General features: G+C 37.4%; 1 long non-coding RNA gene across 15 annotated transcripts in view; it reads left to right on the top strand.

Annotated features, from left to right (window-relative positions):
* The first annotated feature begins 20,972 nt into the window (after positions 1–20,972).
* Positions 20,973–25,338, top strand: part of LOC111251767 (uncharacterized) — a 39,216-nt gene continuing 34,850 nt past the window's right edge. For 12 of the 15 annotated variants that reach the window (XR_015328657.1, XR_015328660.1, XR_015328656.1 and 9 more), the window contains exon 1: positions 21,104–21,386. This is a non-coding gene — a long non-coding RNA (uncharacterized LOC111251767). The other 3 variants (XR_015328648.1, XR_015328649.1, XR_015328659.1) reach the window with 3 other exon arrangements.

The raw sequence follows: 25,338 nt of genomic DNA, 5'->3' as shown, positions 1-25,338 counted from the left end.
AAACTCTTCTATGCTTCCTTTTTTGATGAGAAGGATTTGTTAGAGCCATTTCTACTTCAATTCATTAAAATATTTCTCGCATTTTTCAGAAACCGCGTAAGGATCGGACAAAGCATTGACATGTCGGCTTTTATAATCTAATTTAATAATCTCTGTAGGAATTTGTTGCTCCCGAAGGTACTCGATAATAGTTAATCTTTGCTCACATTCCCGAGAAAAGCCTTCTGACTTCTTTAAAAACTCAATACCCACAGATTACCAGTATTTTTGAGAAGCTTACAAAAAATTCGGTACCATCGAATCGTTGGATTCATTGCTTTTAAAATTTCAAACAGTGAAGCTATTGCTACCGGATAAGTACTTTTTGGCCTTCTACAAGTCCTTGGTGATATATAAACAAGTAAAGTAACCAGTTGATTTTTCTGTTATACTTCCTTTCATTAGAAGCTGCATTTTCAAAACACATTGGAAACAAGTTGCATTTTACTGAAATTATTATATTGAACATGTTAGGGACTGTATAAACCACCGTGTTGCGGGAACGTATATAATAGGATGCCATTGACTGCTAAAATGACGAAAACATATAACGTTGGAAAGATTGAGTTGTCTTGTAATACAATTCGGTCGATCACGTGTATAAGTGTGTATATATGTAAAGCTAAACTACGCCATTGAATTTTCGCGCTCATTATTGCCATTCACAAGCCGCATGTGGAGGCTTTTAAACAAAATTGTGACGACCGTGTTGTCACAGTGTGCCATCAAGACTAAATAATATCACTGACATATCCATTATAGTTTGGATAATCACGATGATAGATTATAATTAACCACGAAGCGCTTTTTCCGTCAGAATCGCGAATAGTTATCATATTCTTGACTTTCTCCCGCTATCCTTTCTAGTGTAAACAGATCCTTAGCTCCATCTCATCGATACAAATAGACGCAAAGGCATCTCAACTTAAAAGGATGGCCGTTGTAGATATTACGCTATTTACGTGAAGTTTCTGAAGACCCAACTTCGCTTACCCCGCACAACTCCATGAGGTCCTCTAGCTGATGAATTACTCTTGAGTTAGCTTGATACTGTAATAACCAAGTGCTATTACGATTATTTTCCTTAACTGAGGTTCTTATAGAAGACAACCAATTTTAGCCTAGCTTTGTTAAATCATTGACTACTTTTTAGGAGCCACAGATTTTTGTCTTTAATTTACATTTCTTTCAAAAAGAGGTTCTTCAAATCGTTTTTAGGTTCCTGGATACAAAAGTCTTGACGCACATATTGGTATCTAAACCTTTTTCTCTTGTGCCGACGGTTGTTTTTAACGATCGCGTTAGGAATTTTCTAACGCATGTAGCCCCACCATTTTTTATGACAAATATCCAATATGTTCAAAACTACGAAGGCGACGAGTGCAAAGTGAACTTTCCACGTTTTTCACTTTTCTTTACTTCTTTCCCTTTTTCACGTTTCTTTTTCTCACGTTTTAACTAAGCAAGGGTGAAATAGAGAGTTTTCGAACTCCTAGGACCGTAGCCGGTCTCGACGCAAGAGATTCTACACTCTTTTCAGGTTTGAGATGTGCGAGACCAATTAATGCTGAAAACCATTTAAAACTCCACGAACTATCCCGACAAACGATTCGGAATGATATAAACAGAAGCTATACAAAAGGAAGGTAAACTACCAAGCAAGGGACATTCAGAGGCTCTTTGAGTAAGGGAGGTCGGCCGAGGAGCTAGCACAATGCAATCGAAAATATAAAGTACTGGCATATGGTGGTCTGATTAAAGGACCTAAGAAACACACAAAGATAAAGCTCGCTGGGCATGCGATAACGGTCGACGCTACTAAAGTTTCAAGAAAAAGAGGGCAATGCTACCAAACCACAGGCTGCAAGCTTCCTACAGTGAGTGGCACGAGCAGCAACGACATAAGATGCAAGGAGTCAAAAAAGTAATTGAAATCTGCCACTGCAGAAAGTGCTAACCAAGAGCTAGCTGGCTAGCCTCTAAAGAGAGGTGCAACGCACCACATTGGCAACCATCTCGACTGTTTTGCCAGGTACTTGGCTTCGATTAGGCCCCGGATATAACCATCAGTAGCGGCACGACACTTAAGACTATCAAGGTGGAGAGCGTAAAGATCAAAAAATGAGAACGTGCATGATGATGGACGCCACGTAATATCAGAGATATAGTGCTTTTTTAACCAGTTTTCGAGGACGCATATTTCCGGTGGAATGTGTAGGGGGCACATCGAGACGACACTTAAGAAGCAGAAAGTGACACAAATCCATAAATACTTCAGTGGACGGAAAGGACTTTGAACGTCATGAAAGCAAAGACAGTTAAACCGGTTGGTTTGGAGTATCTTCACCGTGTTCTCGGGTGCACTGACGAAAGAGCTGTTATTTGGAGAACCTTCACAGGCAAATGGGTACTGCCTATAAGAACTCACTTTAAGAAAGAAACTTAGCTCTGTGCGCCTTACGCAGCGTCGTATAAAAGTAGACATATTCGAGCAAAGTCGGCTTAAGCCATCATTCGGATCTATCTACATAGTCCATGAGGTGTCGCTCGGAGGCTCTAAACATCTTATGTGCGTAATTTAGTAGTACTCAAAGCTTAGGATGGTCTACATTCAAAAACCCGTGGACAAAAAGGCAGGACGACAGACACACTATCTTGCCTGGAAATTAAACACACATATTCATAAAACACCCACTACAGATAATAGTTTAGGATACCTTACCGTTCAATTAAAATAACGTAATAAGGACCGCATAGGAGCTGAACGCATTCTATGAGCCTCTACACAGATCGTAAAGCAATCTTATAGTCACGGATTTGGTTCGAACTATTCTGGCCGAGAGAGGTCTTCCGAAGCACATGTCAATAAAGGCGGTTTCATGTGCAGTAGCACTATTAAGCGTGTTGAATCCTGTACTGAAACGTCACCCTACAAGCGCCTAAACAAGCGAAAACAAATTTAACTCGACTTCAGTCTTTGAGGGCTGCTTGATTGATACAAAACAATTGACTACGTACCAAAATGTGGGGTTCCCAAGATTGTTATAAAAACTTTTATCGGTTTTAACAAGAATATAGATTTGCGTTGCGTCTGGGTAAAGAGAGACGCGGCGGCTGAAAGACGTGGAAATTCTAAAAGATACCCTTTTAGGCAAGGCACTTGACAATCACGTTTCTGGTGAACAATACATAAGGAGAGAAGAGAGATAGACGCACCAGAGGCGCAGTGTGGAAGTCGGTATTGATGAACGACCTCATCCGACAGATCGCAAATAGCAAGAGTCCTTTTATACATTCCTAGACTGTACAGCGAAATTCATCAACTTATCGGATATCAAGCACAGCTAGTTGAGTCTACAAAAATCTAGGAGACGCTGAAATCAAGAGAGGCAGTTTTTCGAAAAAGAACGGTAAAGTGTCAGCTAGGGTCTATACGATAGAGCAGCGTGTGGGGATTTATCATCAGGACATAAGACGCTGGATTTTAGTGGATTTCCGAGGCAAAAGTAAACCAGAACAGTAAAATAAGAAAGTTTCGAGATCTTTTGGTGGTGGAAATCTATAATGACCAAATGTGGATTGCAATGATACGTTTACGCCCGTAGTAAAATTGGATGTCTCACTATATGGATTTAGAGCCTGTCAACAAAATTGTATCTTTGGCAATTCCAAAGCAAGACCCATGATGGGCTCCCAAGGAAGATCTGCGTCTAGTAGCTTGCTTTTCCCTAACAAAGTATATAAAGTATGACAAATTTGAAAAGACGATGCCTACGAGGTTTATATTATTTTTTCGACGTGTACGTACGGTGCTGGGCTCACAAAAGCTAATGTTAGTAGCGTATGTGATGGGATTTGCCTTATTTCAGCATTAAATGTAGGTGCCTTTAGAAATGCATCAACATTAGGTTTCTTAAACTTTGTTTCAGATAATTTTCCCTCGGCTATAATCGACAACGCTGACAAGTCTTGGTAACCTGGCTGTGAAAATTGAAATCTAAAGACTTATTAACATTTATATCCGTGATATGTCCTCAAATATGACGCAGAAGCCACGAGTGCATAACAGCCATTTAGAGATAAGCAGTTTTTCTCATACTTTAGGAATTCCATGTTTCTACTCATACACTTTTTGGGTAAGTAGTTATATTGGCGATATACAGTGTGTAGATGTCGCAGCCATCTGAAAAAAATGTTTAATAGCAGTATTGGGCACAAAACTCGAAGCGTTCCAAGTCAAATAATAACGTCGATTGAAGTTACATTGGTTTATTTGCAATTTGAGACATATAGTGGGCTGTTAAGTCAATAAAGGGCACAAAATTGTGACAGAAACCAACGTGTCCGGTTTATTCAACTCTAGAAAACAGAGCTTATTTTATATAATTAATTTCACCAGCATCCCTGATAGCATTGTTCCTATTGTAAACTGAACATGTTGGTGACTCTATATTTTCTCAATCGATCTACACTGGTATCCATTCTTAATGTGTCGATCATCAATCTAATCGATTCGTAACAAACGGCACCATCTTGTCAAGTGTGTTGAGCATCAAAATCATATCACTAACGGTAATTTTCACGGTATGCTTCAAGTGTTATGTTACTTGAGCGATCCAAAGTGGCACGTTTGATTTTCGATAGCCTGCAGTTGATTAACATGAATCGGTCGTAAAAGCCGAAATTTCTTAGCTAGTTGTAGAAATCTAGTCTTCTATACTCGGTTTTTTTTTAAATAACCGTGCAGAAAGTCCGGTGGCTTGAAGTTGTTTGAACTAAGCCGTAGTGCAAGAGATTTTGCCACCATCCAATTTCTCCTATAATCAATTCTGCGTTTCGTTGGAATCCATAAGTTGTTTTAACTCATCCAATTGCGACTTTTTTCCTAATTTTTTTTGGTGCAGGATGCACCCAAGTGCTTCACCAAAAATTTGAAAGACGAGCTAACGCACTTCGGTCAGAGTCAGAGCAGCGCATGTATTTGCATCTTCTACTAGAAGAAAGAAAATATCATCACAATCTATTATTAAGATCATGGATTGGTAGCAATCGATCCGTCAGGGCCAGAGAGAATCATAACCACAACATCCCAACTCAAAGCTTGATCAGATCAAATATATTCGAGATATAGTGGATTCAAAATGGATAACTGCAAGACCTCCGCTAACCTTATCGGGGCGCTCATATGAATAGTCCGACCAACTCAGACACGAAGAACCACAACAAGCCCTAATGAGTCTTATTGTTTTTCTGATACACTTGAAGTCAGTGATAATTTCTGCTGTCTCGCATTCGTCTTGCTTTTTAGACGAGTTTGCTGATCGGCATTGGACGGCTGGACAAAGGATGTTAAGGTATCGCAAAAGTACTGCCAATCTCGGAGTCAAACACAGAGAGTGGGTTGAGAGTAACGAGGCCTCTTTGGAAAACAATTCGGTTGCAAGCTATAGTGTTTGTGACATTACCCGCTCGTAATATATAAATAAAACATAATGCTACTAAAAAATATAAACTTTGGCTTGTTTGCCGAAGTTCAGTGGTGACAAGTCTTAGCCTCCCACAATAACAGTAAAAAGGAGAGAAGCATCATATTTAGCAAAATATTCTGCATTGCAATAATTATATTATTATAAAATCGCAACAATTATCTGTTAAAACAAAGATGATATATCTTTTTTCATATTCATCATATTTGCATCTTGTTCGTCTACTTTTTTTTACCGAATTTGATGCAGAAATATGTCTACTAAATTCATTAACAAGATAATTGAGTGCAGTTTCAGTCGGAGTGAGATAATCGACAGTTGGAGCAGTGGACAACGGCGGTAAGTGCGAAAGAGATCCCCGGCGAAAGCATACCTTTTCACACTTTGAAACTGAGTGATGAAACTGCGCGTTGTACATTTTATCCACATAGAACACATCGTTCGGTCATCTGCGAAAACATCGGCTTCTGACAAATATTGAATGATTTTAGATATACCCGAGTAGCTACTTCTTCGTCTACTGGCGATAGAAGGGACCATGGTATGTAGGATAAGTTTTATCAAAAGACAACCGTTCGGACAACGATAGTAGATCAGATACTGATTGGCTTGAGCAGATAAGAAACAGAAACTTTGCATGTTGTACACATAAACATTATTGCATATACTTATATTACTTATATACACTAATATGGTTATATAAAAAAGAACATTCAAAGAATCGGGAGGGCATGTTAGACCAGAAGAGCTTACTAAACGTCGTAAACGATTACTGTTATCATTATCGATCGTTTAGGTTTGTAAGAAATATCTGGAACCTAAGAGAGCAATTCAATAAAAGGCCACGCTTTGGTGTACATAGCCGGGATGGGCATTATTACCCTGATATACTGTATCTTTAGTTCACTTTTTGATTTGATAGCGGCTTTCACGCGGGATTTACAGTAAAAACGGTTGGTTAGCCTAATTTTGAAAGAAACGATAAGAAACATGATCGTATTTTATGATATTAATAAGTTAAATAGCAGAAAGCGCATGTTAGTTCGGACATTTCCGGAAAACTCTTACATGCTGAGATAAGCGATCCAACCGTTTGCTGTGTATTAGAAGGCTTAAGCAGACGCTGCATTTTTATGGCAAGTCGTCATCATATTACTGCTTCGACAACAAAAAGGTGGATAGCCGGACTTACGACAGTGAGGCCTAGAGAGAGGACATTTGTGTTAGGAGGTCTGTGCTCTGTACAAAAATATTTGTGCACGTGAGACGGCACTATGTTGATTTTAGTTTTGTGACCTTTAGGATATAAACAAGGTGAAAAATAATAACAAGTACATAAGCAATAAACGTTCAGTGCTCTTTGGCCAATACAGATGTTTATTATTAAACAAGTTGACTAGTACATTATTATGTGATCAATTCAAATACAGACTTCATTTTGCCAAAAACATGTTATATACATATATATACCCATCTATAAATATGAAGTAATCACGATTATCAATAGTAATATTACATTCGTTAATATAACTTCCTATAACAACTAAAATCTAGCAAGATATATCGTACATGAACACTTTAAAGAGGCAAAAAATATATTTATTAGTTATTATTCTATATATTATTCCAATAGAAATTAGAATTAAAAGAAGATACACTACTATTTCAGTTGTTTAGATATTTCGGCGTCTTTACTAGGTTTTCTATTTCTATAAAATCTACCAATTTGGAAATCTGGTCGGACGAGACCGCTACCTGTTTACCTTGTACCTCACGATCTGTGTTAAGTACGTTCTAGACATAAGATAAGCCGAACTATTCTCAATCGACCGAAAAAATAAAAACAAAACGAATAATCATGTAGTTTAATTAGCGAACAAAAATATAGGATTCGAGTTAAAAATCCAATTTCTTTGAGATTTCCGAAATCCTATTATGACGAGATACTTACATCGGTTTTGGCATTATCAGATAATGATTTCTGAAAAATAAACAACTGCATATGGTCAAATTTTCATAAGACTTACTGGTTTCAAAACATTAAAGAAAAACGGAATTTCGACCAAACCTTGAAAATGTATACCTAGATAACTAGTTCGGTAATCCTGATACAATAGATATGCTCATTATTAAAAAAAGAATAGCTAAATCGGTAATATTCAAGTTAGCAAATTTTCCTTGTGACAACATATCTTGTAGAAGGTCGCTTGTGATCTTTGAAGATCTTTGCAGTCCGCATCCTAACACCAAAATGCCAAAAAACAATCACGCTGAATGTGACAAACGCTTCAGCATTTATATGTTATAAGGAAAACGTTACAGCAGTGTTAGAAAATAATGTATTCTGTGTGGAGAAGCGTCTTACACTTGAATTGCTCAGAAGAAAACTGAAGAGGCTTGTCCGTTCGTCATAAGCGCCCCGGCGACTGATGTTGGCGCTATCTCGCCTCTAGCTCGATCGAGCCATTTGTGCTCATCTTCCACGACAAACCTTTGCGTTCTTTGTTTCAGATCAACTTCAAATTTTCACGCAGTCGGCTGAGTATTACAAAACGGCCTCGAACGGTTTATATGACAGTCGTCAGAGCGTTTATAGTATATCGGGCTTCGTAAATGTTAATCAGAATAACTCTAACTAGAATAGCCTATTTCCGTACTCGATCAAAATGAAAACTATGATTAGATCAACATTACTGGCGTATCGGTGGTTGAAAATGAAAAAAGTGCATATCTGGTCACACAGCAGTAACCTTAATCCGGAATTTATAGCCCGGCTCTCGCAGCGAGCATCAAAAGAGGATTCTAAGAATCGAAATATATCATGCGTTATTTTATATTTTATTATTTTATATTTATTATATTGCGTCAGAAATCCGTTAAATCAGGGTTCGCTCGATACTCTTGAGGCACCGCAACAAGCTTTTTTCAGGGCTTTGACAGACCGCGTCTACTTGTCTTTACACATAAGGTTTTTGTCAAACTTTTGCCGAGTAGCATGTAATACCACGAATTGAACAAGAGAAGTTTAGAGATTTTATAGGACTGAAATCGCACAAACTCGAAATAATGGATATGACATATACTTACTAATGTCTCACATATATATGCATAAAGTACAGCACCTAAAAAATACAAAAAGTACACAACCTCTTTCTAAAATCATATATGAATAAAAAAGGGTATTTTAACAACATTTTGTCATTTTGAAATGTCATTTCTGACGCTCATGTTTATTAATTTCATGGTAATTAGACTAAGTTTGAATAACAGCTGACTTTTGCTTAATTAGCGAAAACAACGTACTGTTTACCTTGACGATGAGTTGAATGGTTTTGTTAAGACAAATTGTCCGTCAAAATTTGACCAATTTTGATGGTATATATATATGTGTATGGTTATAGGTAAACACAGCTAGCTTATGTACTGGATAATAATAGCAGTAGTATTAGTGAATTAAGTGATAGAAGCAGGAAGTCGTAATAACATGTAGGGAAAGGTGCGGCTCCTTATGTGGAAAAATAACGCGGTAAGTATGTACATTGCAGCAGTCGCTTTCCAACCGTAGAAGTTTTCTTATGAGATGAATTAAAAGTGAAATCTGGGTTGAAGTTAGAACTTGCCAGTGCGCCCAATAAATTAAAGGAAACAGTGGTCGCCTGTCGGAAGGAATGAATTGGCGAAGGTGTAGCTTTTTCATTCCGCGATGATCCAGGCACAGCAGAGGACCGTTACGATGAGCAATCGAGAAATATCGAAAGAATACTGAGAGCATTAGCCGACGCCTGACTAATAGTTTGCTCAGAGACATGTCACTTTTTCATAAAGACGGTGGGATTCCTAGGTTTTTTGAAAGTTGAGTTCAAGTGGGAAGCAAAAAACTGAAAATAATGTATGAATACTCGAAGTCAATAGACATGACTGAAGTGAAAAGGTTTTTGACATTCAAATGTCCTTTTCGACAATTTGTAAAATAATTTACGACAACTGCAGCACCACTAAACGGATTATTAAGAATGTGGGCAATATTTGCGCGGAACAAACGACAAGGTAGGCTACGACAAAGAAAACAGCAGATAAGCAAAAACCGAGAAGCAATACGAACCAACAGACAGCCCGGAAGAAGACAAATCAGCTATTGTAATAAATAGATAATAATTCAAAAGTTAAAATAGATATTATATATAGAAATAAAATTTGACGGATCATATAAATAAGTGATATAGTATGATGATTCAGGGTGCGTTGGTAGAAGTATCATAGCAATATGAACGGGCTCAAATCCCATTTTATATGGCTCAAGGGATATTCTTCGTATAAGTTATCTCTTTTTCGCCATTTTTAAAACTCTCTAATAATCTGATACCACAAGACTGCTTAGTCTTTCGGTCTTAGTCGGTACTGGTAGGCTGGTGTTGAGAATATTGGAAGTCGCGTCGCAGTTGACTTTCATTTAAATTCGAAGTGCATTGAAAAGAGACTTTAATGTAAATCTTTCAAATAAATTATTTTGTTGAATATCTATAGGAAGGAATAATGAGGCTATTGGTCACTGTCAAAAGACAACCCGCTATCTGCAAGTCCAGTCATTTACAAATAACGTTTCCAATGAAATCACTGGAAGCGTTGTTGCCAACAACTTTTGGTAAAGGTTAGCGATTATTATGACCCTTGATTATATGACCCTTGTCTCCCTCAAATAATGATACATGACCTTATGATTTCGTTGGGCTTTAAAAACCATGCTAATTTGCTTTCTAAAGCTCTATTTTCTAATTTTATAAAATATAATTGGTGCAATCATTTGCAAAATTTGATCAGATCATTATTTAGAGTTCTCACTAAGCCGTACGATTATCGTTTTTTTGCTTTATTTCTGGCAACTAGTAGCATTCTTACCGACCTTTCCGAAAATATAAAATTAAATTTAATACGATATACATTAACGGTGCTTTGAATACGATTGGCTGGAGTCCGCGCACACAATTACTAAATATTTACCTAGTTGACTATTCTAGCGGATTTGCTCCACCAATCGTAGATAATCGCATACAAAAGTTTCTCTGCTACCGTTAGCGGGTACTTAATTCACTATAAATTGTCGCGTAATTTTTTGCTTTCACCGAAACTTAAGACTGAGGAAACTTGAGGAACTCACCTAAACCTGATTTATGTTTGGGCCTGTAATAATGTTGCTGATAAAAAGCGACACATAAAATAGTTTATTACCCTAAAATAGTCAAAAAGAACTTATGAGTAGTACTTTTCCATAGGATGCTATTCATAACATTTTCAGCAGAATTTGCTGATATGGGCTTTTCTTTTTAAAAGAGAGTGAATATCTACCTTTTGCCACTTTCCCTTATAAATACTATATTTTGTGTACCTATTTGGACACACGGACGGCTATGTTCTTTGTGTTGCGTATTCCAGGAAACCACCATAAAGGCTAGGGTTAAAACTCTATGACCCGGCCCAGATAAACGACCTACTAAAGCGTGTAAACTGATTTTTATAGGTCCTAGGCGAACATTTGCGATAACTCTGCCTCTAATTATAGTTCATCTCTAGAGCTTCTCGTAACTATTCATTCACGTTATTGAATGAGTAAACTTTCCTAAGAATTTAAAACCTATTAAATGTTTTCTGCAATTAAAGGCGAATAACTAAAAGTATTCGAATTAGCGACTTTTTTTAGTAGCTTCTTTGCTTTGTACAATTTTCACTACGGACAAACTATACGGCTGCGTTTTTAAGCGAACCCTGAAGAAGCGATAAATTACTATAATTATAATAACGATTACATCCTTTATTAAGGTAATAGTGGTCCTTGTTATAGTGTGACAACGTTAATAAGGTGGTGTTACTTGAGCTAAATTTTTCTGTTATAGCCACCTGTCATTCGGTTTCAAGAAAAAACTATTACAAAAAAATTGTGATTAATGATTTCCAAAGATGTGCATTATAATATCCCTAACAAGGTATTTTTAACTCTTTGCTTGTCTACTCTTATCGCATTTTTTATTTTCACTGATGTAAGCCATTATAGTATCGGTTATTGGCGTTCTTTTAGTTATTGATGGTTCGACAATTTATCGGACCCAGGTTTCTATGTTAAATGAGCGCCTATCCGGCCGTACACACTTGATTCAACTTCAAATTATTATCTGTTTGATAGCTATCTTCAGAGTTTAAAAATTATTAGGGTTAACAAATATTTATTAGTATCCCAAGCTCTGTTTCTTGAATACTTTGGCATAAGTTGTTAAAACAGAACTAAATCGATACTCAGAACAGGTGGTTAAGTATTTACTTATTTGAATCTTCGCATATTTTGTCTCTTCTTTCTACGTAAAGGGCTACTCTGCAACCATGTTTGTAAAATACCGCGTAGTGTCTTTTTAAGCATTTGTAGAAATCTGATAATAACACACTCATATTGAGGGTTTTATTTTTTATTCAATCTTTAGCCTCTGGGTTATCCTTGATCTGGGGTGCCTCACAACTTCCGCCTTTAGAGTCCTGCTTTGTAGAAATATGTATAACTTGGACTGTGTTTGACTTGTTCATCAAATTCTAAATATAGCCAAATGTATTTCATAGGGTAACCCAAAGACCATATATATAAATGTATATGAATTTTTGTTTCTGCATAATTATTTAACTAGTTTAATGATACTCTACTGTTTTTCACCAAGTTATGATTGCAGTAGTAATAATCGCTTTAATCCAGTGTACACCTTCATACGTTTATATAGGTATAACTGTTTCCTTTTCCTTTATTTTAATAAATAAGAATATCAACAAAAACAGTATAACTGTCATTTCCTCATTTTTACTGCTTCAGATCATAATGGTGTCGTGAGTCCATTTGAATAAATGCAATTGCTATTTAATCAAAAATAGGCTACAGAGTTAAAAGAACTAACGACTATTATGTATCCTGGGCGAAGCATGCATCATTATTTACAAGGAATTCTGTACTAATATCTGATTCTGTCGAGCAAAACTATTTGAATCCTGAGGAAGGGCATTATTAAACATACTGAGATATTTTCCGGTATCACTTTTTTAGGATCGTAATGGCAATCAATTCGCGGTTTATATGAGCTCTTTGTGTATGAATAGTTTACCTATTTTTGCTTATTCCCGATTTAACTGTAATCCTACTATATCCTCACTAGCGCCTTAATTGATTCCATCTACCTTTGTGTAACTGCCATTTTGCTCTTACGCTTTTGTCTATTCTAGCCCACAAAGGATTCCAATGGAACAGTTGGACTGAAGTACTTGAAGGGCAAATTGTTAGAACTTCTAAGGCGGATGGTAAATTTTACTGCGAATTTCAAGTGATTGAATTTTGTTAAACATCGCTTAAATCGAAATAACAGGTGCAAGATCGGTTCCTCTAGAGTATAAAGGCACGTAAAGAATGGCTAGTCCAGACGAAAGCGACATAGTTGAAGAGGAGATACATCCAAAGGGGAGGTATAACGATAGTAGCATCGGGCAGTTCACAGAAGAACAATGTAGCAGCAATAACAGCAACAAGGCGTTTAGACCCTATTCACAAGAAGGTAGCAGCAACCAAACCCTCTGATAGGGAAGTATGTTCCGCGCCTTCGAAGGCCATCGAATGCACCGTACAGTGTACGATGCCTGTCAATTTTTCCAAGGACCATGGCCGCAGTTCAATCTGCGGCGTTTGTCAAATTTGTTTAGGTATTATCGCGCATCAGTTTGTGCTCGTCAGCCCAGTCAGCGCCGTTACCACTGCTTTCTTCATTCTTTTAGTAATGCCTTAACAGTACAACAGACATTTGAGATTAGATCAGGCGGATATTACCAGGAACCGGTTGTACTATCTGTGCAGACAGTATCTTTGGTCTGCCTAGTGGGTGTTTTTAGTTGCATCTGCTGTAACGCTGGTGGAGTGTTGAGTTAGTTGGAGGGAAGTAAAACGGTATTGCAAAAGAAATACTAAGAGTATAATAGTTATTTCAGTTATGGATGTCGTTTAAAAAATATGAAGTCATTCGTATTACTTTTATTTAGACTTCTATACTTTAATCTATATTCACCTACTTTTATACATAACAGGCAATTTTTTTCTAATCGCCAGTTGACCAGCGATAATTTCTACGGTTCATCGATAATATATTATTTTATTATCGGAATATGCATACACAAAGGAAAAATTTTTTTTTATACAATAATAATCATTTGATTTTATGACTGATGACAAATGATCGTTTATAGTGGCTTTTCATTAAATAAATAAACTGGCTTATCTTATTCTATAAATGCAAAAATTACCAATTTGTTAACAGGATCGAGATAATGATTGTACAAACTGTGGTCGAAAAATTCTTGGTCTTATGATTCTACGGTAGTAACATAACCTCTGCTTCATATCGAGCGCATTCTATTTTTTGAAGTTAATGTTTGCGTAAGGTTGAAACCTCCCAGTGCCGATACACTCATTAAAAGCTCATTAAAGAGGCATCTTTGGCCTTTCTAACGACAGATTTAGCCTGTGTAAATCATCACAACGATTTCTTTATTGTTCTTATTGTTAATGACCTCATCGAAGAGCGTATAATTTTTCCGCATCCGTATTTCCCCTAATATTAGCCACAAATTTAAAAAAATTTCTAGTAACATTTTATATATAAACACATTAATCCATTAATCTTCATTCCTGTCAAAAAATCGATTTAGAAAAAGCATAATAAGAAATACTCCTTTGAGTGGCACTTTATAATAGTAATTATTCTGTTGTTTAATGATAATAAATGACTTCTTTATTTTGCGACTTACTGCATCTTCACATTTTAAATGCTGTATATATGGAACACCCTTTGGAGCGTACATTATTGTAATAAATCCGTATTACTCTCCCTTAAGCTTACTCTGCCTTACTCTTTTATCAAGCAATGCTCGATATAAAATACATTGTGAGGGCCATATATTAAGCCTTGTCTACTATATAGAACATGAAGTGGCAATCGAAGTTATTGAAGGAAAAACGGACACGAACGACATACATATAGTTGAATTTACGCTTAATAACGGTCCATAGAATCGTAATATAGCGGGTTCAAATCTAAGCTGTTCGGCGACCATATGTGCCTGTCCCAACACATTGTTGTTTTCTTGAGCTGCGCATCCTGCGTTAATCGGCCTGTATGATCTTGCGACCTACCTAAAGACGTATGATCTTTTTTCAGCAAGTAAGTTTTAAAATACACAAGTAGACATTTTTGGTAATTTTCTGGAAGATGTATAGTGGTATGACGTCTCTTTTGCTAGGCGCAACTTTCAGAGTATGAACATTTACTTTTATACATAACAGGCAATTTTTTTCTAATCGTCAGTTAACCAGCGATAATTTCTACGGTTCATCGATAATATATTATTTTATTATCAGAAAAGAATCGAAAGCGACCTACTGCTTCATTGATGAGTAGCAAGTGACAGCGGTTATATCTCTTAGTTTCATCGGCTCAGAGAGCACGTATCTGACCTTTGTGGCGACGTGCACTTAAGGTTTCAATTAACAATCCTTGATACAGCACAGCGTTCGCTCGTATTAAGTTTCTTCTGTCCGTTTTGTAATGTCATAGAATGTCAATTTGAGATAACTCGAGAAGTTTATAATTCCGATGATGGTTCGCCGCCCGTAAAGACACTGCCTAAATACATTGATTTTCGCTCAGATTCGCACTATTTTTCGCCGAGATAAGTATTGGGTTCTAGAAAAAACTGCCTGCTTTCTAATACCAATGATAGGTGATGAATGCTCGTCAGCTATTGCAAACAGCCCGTTAAAGTCTACCTAAATTTGAATTTTGCGCAACTGTATATAAGGTTGTGGCATTATACAATGATTTATATTTTTCCCAATTATATTCCGAATACAGCGAAGCATTATAATTCAGTCATATCTATAGTAACTTGGCTTATGAACTGCAAAGTTAAGAAAGCAAGAGACTTATTTTGGGGTTTCAATTTTTATTTGAAGCGGAAATTTTTTCTTTTGGCGAGACTTTGGAAAGGATTTGCGGAAGTCGTTCTGGTTCGGTTAAAGTAGTTAGGTGAAGCTTTTTTCTGCGGCTACCAGTCACTGATGAATGTCCTGATTGTTGGTCACGTAAAGGTAAGGTGTTTTCGCTTAACACTTCAACTTAATGAGTTTTATATTTCTGCTTGTATAACCCTATAATTATTTTATTCTGCTCAAACGTAGGAAATGAAGCATTAGATGGCCTCATGGCTCGATTCTTATTTTGCCCTGTATTGCAGCTGGTAAAGGCAATACCGCTATCCCTGCAAGTTTAGTTTTAGACCTAAAAGGGTAAGCAAAATGCTCATGCATTGAAATTAAGAGCGTGACCGTTTTTAGTGACTCAACGCTATATAGAGCTATAGCTTACGAATCTAAGATATACTCAGTATAAAGCAGTTAGATCTGATTAATTGAAAATTTTAAATATTCTAGGTATTGAAAGATTGGCATCGTTGAAAAAATACCATCATAATGAAGAATTTGATGGCCGTGGAACAACTTTAATTATCCCTGACAAACCCAAAGAAAGAGAAAGTAATCGTAGTTCGCAAGCGAAAAGACGTTTTGGTTTACTTCCGAAAATGTTTTACATTTGGTACTGCCATCAAGTACTACCATCAAGTGGCCCCTTCTAGCACTAAACGAAATGTCTACGTTAGATTTCAATCCTAAATTACTTTACACTCCTCTTAAGTAAGCAAACGTGCTACCGCTGCACCATCATAAGGAAAATGGGCTTCAAGCCGTATATCAAATAAATAATTATATTAACAAATAAGTCATAGATATGAGTTGATTTATGCAATAATGTGTAAGAAATTACAAGGTTCAAGAAGACTGTCGTGCCACTGTATTTTAGGATCGCGCTGATATTACCAGAGACTCAAGAACGTATACTGAGGACCGGTTACTTTACGACAACGTAGTAGTATTGTATCAGCGTTACGAGGACAGCATTTATAATTTCGAAGTACTTGATTAAAATAGAAATAATAGAAGTATACTTTACAAAATAGGTAAATATTCTAACGAGTATGCTTATGTAGATTTATGTATAGATTTAGTATGTAATAATTGCTTGATTACGCTTAATTAAAAGTGTTGAGATATATTAGAAGAAGCACTAGGTTTGAGACCGTTTCTCGATTGGGTCGCTAATATGGTGGATCCCACCTTCTCACATACAAAAAAATCAATAACGCTTACACAACTGAACGCATTCAGTTATGTTAATGCCAGTATATACAACAGCATGAAAAAATTAAATCTAGACATTCAAAAAATCCAGACTGCATCCATGAAACGCAGTATTTTGAGTCCAAGCACTGCATTACCAATTATATGAGACCTCTTAAAGCACAGATCAAAAGGCAACGTTAATTAAATAATCTGAGTCATTTCCTGGTTCAACCCAAGAAACTAGCATTAAGAGTAAAAGCAGGAAAATAATAAAATAAACTACAAGTAGGAACTTCCTATAATTAATAGCCCTGTCGAAAAAGTGGACTATGGAGTTACACTCCATCCTAGAATAAAATAGCAAAATAGTTATTTGCAAGTAGGTGTAAAGTGTTAGTTATATTCGATAATAAAACATGTTTGATTTGTTTCAAGATTCTTGTGTCTTCTTACTACCATGCCTTCGCTATTATTTCTTATGCCTTCGCCCCGATTTAGATTTCGAGTGAATTTAATAAATCTTAGCATTCATAGCAGCACGTTGAAAGAACTTTTATTATTAAAGCGGTATTTTTCGGGCTTCGGAGGTAGAGTTCTCTCTTATACTTGGTTGCTTATGCTTGGTGCTTATACTTGGTCTCTTATACTGTTGTTTGACGACCAGTTTTATCCTTAAAGTTAGATACGACCGCACATGATCGCACACGATTATTTTAGCCCATATGGAGACACCTGCACATTGTTTTAACTAAGAGATATAGTCCCCGGCAAATTTATCCCTACAAAAGACTGAGCTTGCCTTCATTGCCCAATTCCAATGAACTGACAAGTGCGATTGACAGCCACAGTTTAGAGATCATTATAATGTCCTGTTCCTTCAGAAGAAGGTGAAAAAACCTACTGCATTTATTTCAAAAAGTAAACATAACGTCTATAAATAAACATCGTATTTATTACATTTATCCGTGGTAGAAAATGTATATTAATTGAACTAGAGCAGCTAGTCGTTTTGGAGCATGCATTCAGAAAACAAGTTGGGACAATAGCGCTTAACTGAAGCAAGTGGTAAAAACAACAGAGCTTACAAAATATCAAGCAAAGCTTCGCAATATGTCCGCAAAACAGCCATTTACCGTGTCGCTCCAATACTGAATACAAGTGCATCCATAACCGGCACTGAAGGTGTAATCAGAAGCCAAGTTTACGAACGCGTGCAAGGCAAATTTGGATGAAACTCAATTTAGAGGACATGATAGCTGAGTTTCTGGAACACATGAGCAATATAGGTCTTTAGGAACTACAAAAAAGGAATTTCAAAATTCTTCTTTGGGGTAGTGAAAACGCTTGCATATCAATAAGTTGTCTACCGGCCTATAAAGCCAGTCCTATTAATCCTCACTGAAAGTGGAAAACCAAAATCTTTGTCCTTGCAGAATTTCAATAACATGAGGTACCTACAAATACGCGGAGTCATCATTGTGGTGGCGTATCAGTATTGTAAGGACAGCGTCCGAGCAGGATAAGGGTACTAATAGCCAAAGTTAATTATATTGTATTTGAAGCAGAACACATGAGTTTTGTTTCCATGTGCATAATAAGACTAACATCTATGCCAAGCTCCCTCACACTTGTTAGGAGGAAAATGTGCATTGTAATTATGGTGGTGCATAGAAAAGAGCATAATGCAACTTTACACATATGTGTGACGATTTTACTCATTTCTTCATTGATATAGCTTTATATATAAAGCAATTCAGATACAAGGAATGTGTCTTAAATTGATTACTTCTCGAAAATTAAAGAATAGTTGTTTCTTATTATAGACCCATAGGACTTCTCTAAGTCTTTGAAAAACATACTAATGTGATTTTTATTCCCTTCGCGGCAGTAGTTTTTTAACGGTAGCGTTTAGGAACCTCTGACGCATATAGCCACCTTCTCTTACCTTTTCAAAATGTTGATTTTGAAGCTTCCTTCATTTTTTGATATAACAGTTATCAGCCAATGTCTAATGCATGAGGAACTTTTTTGCCTAAAGTTTTGTCTAGTATGAGATGTATGCAAATGTCGAGATACTCACTTTAGTCAGGTCTAATTCACAGCACTCGTCTGATAAAAAGCCGCAAAATTTAGTAAGATTATCACTAAGAGATAATTTTATGGAATGTATCTGGGGGCCTACTCGATACGCTGTTAGAGCAATGTAAATTTTAGAAGTTACAGTAAGTTACTAAAATCAACAGAATAACAGAGTCCAATAAGATATTCATGGATACGCGGTTAGTGTGAACAAGAACCTGTCCAAAGGAATAAGCATTTCCCTCTGAATTGTTTTGGCATCTGTTTTCTTACGACAGTTTACTATGCTCCACTAATACTTATAATAATGCTTAACATATAATGCTAATTAAAAAGCTTTCATTACGGTAAAAAGGCGCGCAACTGATATTTTTTCATCAAGTTAAAGCTATTAAAATACCTAAATTAAGACGGATGATTTTCGTTAAGTAGCGCTTCAGAAGACTGGTACTCCACGAAGCGGCGTGTGTCTATGCCCGGTTTTAATTTAGACTACTGCACTTCAACGAACCCATGGTTGGTAGGCAAATACGGTGCCATGGCACTATCACTAAGACGAAGCATTCATAATAAATTAACTTCAAATGATACTGGTAACAACCGATTCTTGGGCTTAATTCTGCAAACGTATTGATTATTATGTTAGCATATCAAAGTATAACCTCCCGCTTTCGTTGAACTAAGCGAAAAGGAATGTAGTTTTTATCATTCAGATTAAATGATAATTTTTAAAAACGTATCTGTTACTTTTCGTATCTTATCAATTCGTGGGGATGACTTAAATAGAAAATCTCAGAATTTTGGCTTTCTCAAAACACGCCAGATATATTCTAGTTAGAAGTGTACTAAAAAAGTTTATATAAAAGGCCTTCTGTAGCGTAGCGAATAACAAGAAGCACAAATAATCTGAAGTTGATGCCAAGAGCAACCATGTTGAATTCGAACACTATATTCGTGCAGCGTGCGATTTGCTTCTCGCGATTACTAAACCATTACTCGAATCTACTATCGTTCAGTCAAGTTTTTGCAGCCATAGTCATGTCACAATTATTTTTTCTACTAAGGACTGCCAGTGAATCAAGAGCTTCCAATGTTGTTCTCAAATTCACACAGGAAAGCAAGCACGTGGTGCTCCTCCATCGAGGACAATCACCATAACAACATCAGGAACATCTGATTATGGATCTTGACTATCGATGGGCCCTATGCTTTCGTCTGGTGTGTGACCATCCTAATTGGGTACCATTATCATTGTGTAAATAGAGGAGGTGCTTGTGTTTTATACTATTTTAGACGAGGACAAACCGATACAAAGTAGGCGTGTACCTTTTGGAGTCATCGCATTTTAGTGTTCTGGCTCAGACAGTTCGGTCGAAAACCCTACATGGAATTAACGGTCCCAATAACCAACTTAGCTAAATGTATAGACAGTGAAACTAGTGTGTGAAATTTTTTATTTCTGAAAAATGTTATCACCAATATGATAACAGCCTCAGCATTGTAACTTCTATAATATATATATACATATACAGAGAATGTCTATTGACACAATTCACCTTATGCAATAATCGTCTCATTACTTAAAGCCTATCATAACAGCAGATTTGCCAATGTAACGTAAATAGACGAAAGTAAAGACTAAGATCTGCATACTCTTAGTGCGGTATGTGAGTGCGGTAAGCAGCTACCAGACAGGGTGGTTGCAGGCATGAAACAGTGGGGGGTGCGCGTGCCCTTGTGGCTGCGAGGACGGTTAAAATAGCATGGTGAACAAATCTGCATATTGTCTTCTTTTCGAGTCTTCTCATCTTAGATTAAGGCCGGGTTCACAGAAGCAAAGTGAACATTCACAGCGGCAACGCGCAGTGCCACTGAGTGAAAAGTTTTGTTTCTCGCATAGGATTTTCTGGTAGCACGACGGGTCGCTGCTATTGTTGGTGGCGTTGTTCTTTTGTAGTAGTTGTTGCTATTGCTGCCGCCTGCTGAATAAATATATGGATAGCTAAGAGGCATAGTCGTCAGTAAACCACGGTAGCGGTTGCCTCATCAGTCGCAGAATTCCAGTGAATTCCTCTTGTACAACAGATGGTAAGGAATCTGTCTCATTACTACGAATGGTTTCGGTGAAAAGGAACGTGCAAGCGTAAGATAGGGGCGAGTGGAACCGTATTATATCAAAAGCACAAAATGCATAATGATAATACCACATAGTGGCAATGTCAGCACTAGTGGAACTAATCTTTTGGTACGGGATTAGAATGCTCAACTACTGAGCTAACGAATAATGAAATGAATGTACCTGGGTTGAATCCCCCATAAGCTATTTAGTTCTGCGCCCTTTCCTACTTGATATTACACAGCACGAGTTAATATTTTGATATTGGATAGTCCTATTTACAGAAATGTGCGCTGAAGTACATGTTGGTAACCGCAGTGGCCGCCTGGTTGACTAAATACCTGGATTGTCGTTAAAAGTGAAAGTTTATGATTTGATCATCATGGATGATGTATAAAGAGCTCTTGAGCCAGTATCAAATGTAAGTAAAGATTTTTTTTATCACGAAGTGCTATTTACACGTGCATTAGCTTGCGAGTTCGAAGTTCTGCAAAAGCGTATATTCCCTTATAGGATCCTAACCATTTGGTTTTTGAGAAGCTACTACCTAATTTGTTTGGGCCAAAGCTCGGTCTAAAATTTTTCAGAGCTTCTAGCTTTGGGGTTATGTTGGACACTATGGCAAAAGCCGTGACCAGCGTGCGCTTAGTTTACGCAACTTTTTAAAAATAAAATTTACTAGAAAATTTTTTCTTCAGAAGTTATCACTTAGCGGCTTACAGTTGATATTTGATGTTCAGTTAAAGAAAATGTTAAGATATTTTAAGCTTAAACCTTTCTATGTCATTAATAAGGAATTTTATACCCTTAAGTTAATGAGAATCTGTAAGTGCTGGTTATTCAACAATTTTCGTAATTCTTTATGTGTAAGCTAGACTTTTATTCCAAGCATTTTATTGTTTCAATAAAAAGACACGTCTGAAAAAATTCATTTCACGCTAAAATATAAAATGAGCTTTTATCATGGCGAAGCAATAATAGTGTTCTCTAAAAACGTTACAGTGGCACCACCTTGCAGATTTACATAATGTATGTATCAAAGCTTTTGGAATGGAGCAGAAAACAAACGTATATGAAAACCTTTGCTGTGTATTCATAAGGTGTAAAACACCAAAAGCACGGGTCATGCCGACTGTCCGGTATCTTATTGCTTTAAAGGGAGCAAAAGGTAGGTTGTATATGTCATTGGATCCGTTCTAGGTTAATCACACAGTACAACTAACAGGGTAACGGACAGAACGAATCAAAACAACCTGACAGCCTAACTTAAGTAAGGTAATGGGGAGCTTAAATGAAATAATTACAATAGAACGAAAATATTGACTTTAACAGCGCCGACGTGCCAATAGACAACGAAAAACGGGGGTACAGAGAGTGAACGGCGTTTAAGGAAGAAGGAGGTAGACCGACTGAGCTAATAGTGAGGGTTGATGCACAAGGCCAATAGGACTAACCGAGAGAATTGATTGAAAAGCTAAGAAGCAAAGGCGGAGTCTATGACAGACGAGCATTGAGGGTTCTGGAGATGAAAAGTAGGGCATCAGTCTGTAAAACTTGAGGTTGCTTAATTCCAGAGTAACAGCTCGCCTCCCATATATTTATGCAGTAGGACTTGAGGGAAAATAAGGATTGATAATTAGGTTTTTACATGATCATGTATGTGTCAAATCACATTTCGCATTAACATTATGAGGTCACTACGAAGAGCAATCGTTAAGAGCAACAATGACCGCCTAAACAGACTTTTTTCGATTAGTCGTTTCTGTTTCGTACTCGGTTTTAAAAATGCGTTTATCCGAAAATACTACTGTTATACGACGGAGTCCTGTTTCAAGAACGAAAGAGTAAACTTACAATTAATATCGGAATTCAAGCAAAAATCAGCTATTGTCCAATCTTTTCGCGCGGGACAACTTACCAAGAATAAAGATGTCCTCTTTTGTCTGAAATCGATTATCTACGTTATTGTCAATTGCCACCCGGCTCTCGAAGAAGCCGCAGAAAATTCGATTAACACAAATTGGAAGATCCGAAATAGGGCTTAAACGAAAATACTGATTGTATGACAAATTTATTATAATAGCACAAGAAGCCATTTATGATAACCCTGCGTTTATAATACAAAAATTGGTAAATAAAAAAAATACACTATCAGTTTGAGGCATCTTTTGCTGATCGGGGATCAGATAAATTCCAGCGGTTAGTTTTTTTAGAAACTTTTTGGGGTCTTGTTATACATTCTGATCATTTACATTCTTACGGGTTGTGATTTGCTATCAGTTCTAAATGTAATCAGAGTGACTATAAAACCATTAAAACACTTTGCATCATGTGGATTACTCAAACGAAAGTTACTCAAACGAAAGTTTAGACAACTTTGAGTAATTGGCCAGACATCCTAAAGATAGTACCAAGAGCAATAAGCAACAAAATATCTATGACAATTTCATCCGTATCTGCACCATCTGTGCCTATTGTCAGGCTCATAATCGCCCTTTTCTGAGTTATTTTGAGCTGAACAAGCTGCAAGCGGTTGCGAAAGACAAGCGGTGAAACGATTTGGTCGGTCATACGTCCGAGACTGCCTAGCGCTATTTTTTCGAAATGTATGCGACGGAACTTCTTCCGCTGATGGAGATACGTCGCTTTCAGTACAAAGCGCCGTTAATGTAAACAAGAAGTGATTCGTCGAGGTACAATGTTTCAAAGACCGTCGTTTTGCATACTTTTCTGAACTTTATCCGTGTTTATCAGGTAGACAATCTGTCCTAACTTTGTAACTGCCGAATAAATCCAGTCTGGAGCCTGCTGCACCATTTATTCGACCTGTTGTATATCATTAAACCGTTTGCGTGCAAAACAATTTGGCTAGACTTCCTCGGCCTTCCTATTTGAGTCCTTCAACAGTTGTCCGTATCAAAAGTCTGTATGTCTGCATGGAAATTCTCCTGTAGAACTGTAATGAAAAGGCTTAGCGCGTTTGGGGACACCTATTTCAGACAGCATGAGACATAGAGCGCATCCCTACGCGACAAGTAAAATGAGAGGATATCGCTCCAAGACACTGACGAGTTTTTCCACCGCTACGTTTCAAATCAGTCTGACGAATATAAGTTGCTGCAAGCTTTACTTACAAGCAATAATATTATGCTTTATTAAGCATGGTAAGGTCGCCCATCCTAAGATTGTAGAACACTAAAATGCTTGCGGTAGGGCGGTATGCTCGCTGGTCCTCAATTTAGGGCAATACACAGAGTAGAAACGCGGCATGATAAATGGACTAGTTATTCAAGTATCAGTTAGCACGAGGATGTTTAAGCTATCCAAGGTTTCCGAGTCGAGAACCGCCGAAGCTGCTGTGCCCTTCCTGCTCAACTAACCAATTGTTAGCGTCGTTTTGAAAAAACAGCCTCGCTGCACACCGTTGTCATCCTTGCAAAAGGTTACGATGCTAGGAGGTGCCATGTATTGGGGCTGTACTTCCAGTTATCAATGCTGCCAGGAACTACGGTACGAGGTCCTCGATTGTGGAACAGATTAAACCTGTCAGCCCGATGTGGTGCTTTGTTTTCTATCGGTGATTTCTTGATGGCGGCTGATATTGGTGACGGCTTTTACTTATACAGCTAGTTCGGGTAGCAAAACGCTTGGCTCTAAAAGTTCGGTTGAAATTACTATGTTTGCTGTTTAAGGCTTCTCGTACTGTGATCATTGTTGGCCCAGCACTGAACACCGTGTGAATTTGGCCGTCCCTGTTGTTAAGATTTTCTTGTTAAAAGCTCCATCCTCCTGGCAATGTAGTAGGTGATCTTCCCAGATATTCTAGACTTCCGCTATATCGCCCAGTCTATAAAGAGGGAAAAAGCCAACAATTGGCATTTTCTTCAGCCGTTTTCTTCACAGTTATGCTAATTGGCGCTTTACGATTCTGATCGAACAGGGGAAAGAATATTCTGTGCAGCTGTAACCCGCATCGTGAAGTAATTATTTTTCTCGAAAGATTCTACGCTTTGCCGGTATGTCTTTTTCAAATTCCACGCATTTGTGATAACCAGCCTATGGAAATACCGCAACTAGTCCGTCATCTCGATATACCCATTTGCGTCACGTACAATACTGTCGATAACCGTTTTTGACCCCACGCGAATAGCCGTTGGCGCTTTTTTAGGAAGAACCTTTCTTACAATACTGGGCCAGGGGGCTCCACAATGCTGTCGCCCACTACCAGAGTTGTTTTGTGACGGACGAGGGATCGAGTCGTCTGGGGGTTTCTCGCAGAGGCCAAGTTTTCCGCTGTCATCGACAGTCACCGGTGCTACATACATCAATTTTCAAACACTTTCCCTTCGAGCTCTAACACTCGAGAAGCAGGA

The sequence above is a fragment of the Varroa destructor genome, unplaced genomic scaffold (genome assembly GCF_002443255.2).
Source record: "Varroa destructor unplaced genomic scaffold, Vdes_3.0 BEIS01000005.1, whole genome shotgun sequence".
NCBI classification, from domain to species: domain Eukaryota; kingdom Metazoa; phylum Arthropoda; class Arachnida; order Mesostigmata; family Varroidae; genus Varroa; species Varroa destructor.
The sequence above is the reverse complement of the archived record's forward strand: the minus strand, read 5'-3'. Positions and strand labels throughout refer to the sequence as shown.